This window comes from Oratosquilla oratoria, chromosome 40 (assembly GCF_046742065.1).
Source record: "Oratosquilla oratoria isolate Oo_2021 chromosome 40, ASM4674206v1, whole genome shotgun sequence".
NCBI classification, from domain to species: Eukaryota; Metazoa; Arthropoda; class Malacostraca; order Stomatopoda; family Squillidae; genus Oratosquilla; species Oratosquilla oratoria.
In genome coordinates, this window is record NC_134816.1 from 19,451,679 (window position 1) to 19,454,706 (window position 3,028).

Consider the following 3,028-nt stretch of genomic DNA (forward strand, 5'->3'; position numbering starts at 1 on the left):
TCAAACTTTGCTATTATCATCAAGAAGAGCGGATGGCAATTCTGGATCATATGATGACATGAATCACGATCATCGAGCAGACGACAGCAGTGAGACATCGATGGTCCTGGTGCATCGGGGAGAGAGTATGAATGGAATTCGAGTGAGGATGAAGGAGTTGTACCGACCCCCACACCACCTGACACGAACCCCTACTACAATGTGGGTTTTTCTTCCTGGAGTGATGGTCATGATTTTGAGCCTCACATTCACAATTTTGATTCTAGCTCATCAGGTGTGACTTCAATTTTTTTTTTTTTTTTTTTTTTTTTCGTTGGACCTGATGGAACGGAAGCAGAATATTTGGAAGCCTTCTTTGACAATGAAGTAATGGACAAAATAGTGCAGAAGACTAATCTACAACATAACTATCTCATAACACAGGAGAGTGACAATTCAGAAGAAAGTAATACACACAGGCACCTCAGGATATGGAAAGACGCAACAGTCAGGAAACTCTTTGTGTTCTTTGCTTTAATTATTCTGATGACACACGCAAAGAAACATGTCATCAGCGACTATTGGAAAAAAGAACCGTTGCTGGGTACACCAACATTCGGGAAATTCATGTCAAGAAATAGGTTCCAAACACTACTAAGGACCTTGTCACTTTGCCACGAATACACAACCTCGACCAGACGACCGCATGTGGAAGATATGTGATGTGTTTATGATGATAAAGGAACGGTAAAGCCGATTTCTCAAACCCTTCTGCAAGCTGATAATAGACGAATCGCTTGTGCTATTCAAGGGACTTCTTATTTTCAAGCAGTATATGGAGACGAAAAGGAACCAATTTGGAATCAAATTGTTTGTCTTGTGTGATTTTGAGGCTGGTATTGTAGTGGACATGATCCCATACACAGGTACCAACCAGCATTGATTACAATCGAAATGACCCTCACGGAAGCACCAGGAACATTATATATATATGAAAAAAAGACTCTGCTTGCACCATACATGGAGAAAGGCCACGTCTTGAATACAGACTCCTCCTATTACTCAACCCCAGATTTGTCCCGTTTTCTGCACGACAAAGGGGTAGGATCTTGTGGTACAACTCGAAAGACACGGAAACACATGCCTCCACTTTTCAAGGCACACAAAACTAGAAGTGAGGACCACAACGTTCAGAAGTGGGGAAAGGCCATGGCAATGCAGTGGCATGGCAAGCGTCAAGTCATTATGCTGTCAACTCTGCATACCGGAAAAATGATGACTACAGGGAAGGTGAATTACAGGACAGGTGAAGTAATAAAGAAACCAGACCTTGTGATTGACTACACGGCAAATATGGGTCTTGTAGACAAGGCCGACATGATGGTCATCTTTGTGGAATGTGTGAGGAAAACTGTGCTCAATGCCTATAACTTCAGGCTTATAAGGAGTGGCAACAGACCAACGTCTCTGAAGAAATTCACGTATGCAGTGTCGTAGCAATTGCTGGAGAAGTACGGAGATCAAAGTTCACCACACCCAGGCCAGGCCGCCACTCGCTACTTCAAAACATGCCCGATCGTCTGGCCTGTACAGCGTGGGTACAGAGGCACTACCTGGAAATCTCTCTCACCCCCAGCACCTACTGCTGCCTCAACAAAACGTACAAAAAGACAAAGGGATTGCCACGTTTGTATGAACACCATCCTGCGACCAAAGAAAAGAAAGTCAACATCTTACCATTGTAAGGAGTGCAATATAGCACTCTGCTCAGGGAAATGCTATACGCAGTACCACACTCTTCGGACCTATTGAGTGCTAGAGTACTGAAAAAGAAATATGCCTTGTGGCTACACGCCAAACGACGCATCATTCCATTTGTAAAAGGTGTACTTGTATTGAATGTGGTGCTGACTGAAGTTTATTTCCCCTCTTTCTCCACACTAGCTTTCCTTCCTAAATCTATTGTTGCATTTCTCTTTTCTTCAGACATTTACGCCTGTCCTTCCTTTACTTTCCTCTCCTCACCCCTTTACTATCCTCTCCCTTCACTTCTCTTTCCTTTCTCATCTCATTCCGCATTATTTATGAGTAATTATATATTCCTGCTGTCCACTTGCTATATGATCTTATGGTCTAAACGAAAAGGTCTATAGGAGTTATCACTATAACGAAAATTATTTGTTTGGTCTATTATCATATTTTCATTCTAGTTTTCACTCATTTATTATCAGTTTTGATGTATTGGGAATTGTTCATTTCTCGTCTGTCTGTATTATTTCCTTCATGATATAATGTTGCATTGTTATGAATTGTAATTCAAACCCCTACTAGAAAGGGATGGCAGTAGTTATTACTGTAATGGAAGTTATCATTTTCAACTTTTACTAATTCTTATTGTATTGGAAATGATATGTTCTAAAGGTGTATTTCTTTATATTTATAATTTGAAAATGTAAAATCAATTCATGAATCTATACGTCACCATCTAGCATCTCTTTAGCTCCAATCATTTGTCGTTGAAATGTGTGCTAGAGACAGATGCGCTTTCTCCTCTCTTTCCAGATGGTAGGTACTGTATCCAAGGATGAGGGAGTGCTGTAGTCGCTGAAAGCCGACCCTCCTTTCAACCCCTCATTTCGTTTCGTTTCCTCTATTTACTTTTCCGTCTAATATTCCATAATTATTTCTTTGTCGTGTTCTGCAGTATCATAACGTATTACGGAGAAATACTTTATTTGATGGAAAGGTAATTATATGAATTTTTTTTCATGAGTATCGGGTCCTGACGTTTCATTTTCACAATTTATTTTATTTCGGGAGGATAGGGGTGATATATATATATATATATATATATATATATATATATATATATATATATATATATATATATATATATATATATATATATTATTCAAAAGAGTTCGTTTTTCAACGGTATATTCCCCTCGAAATTAGTCAAGATCTATATTCAGTATGACGACATAATTTAGCCAATCATATTCCAGCACTGCCGTCGAGTTGCCAATAGCTCATTTTCACTCAAATTATT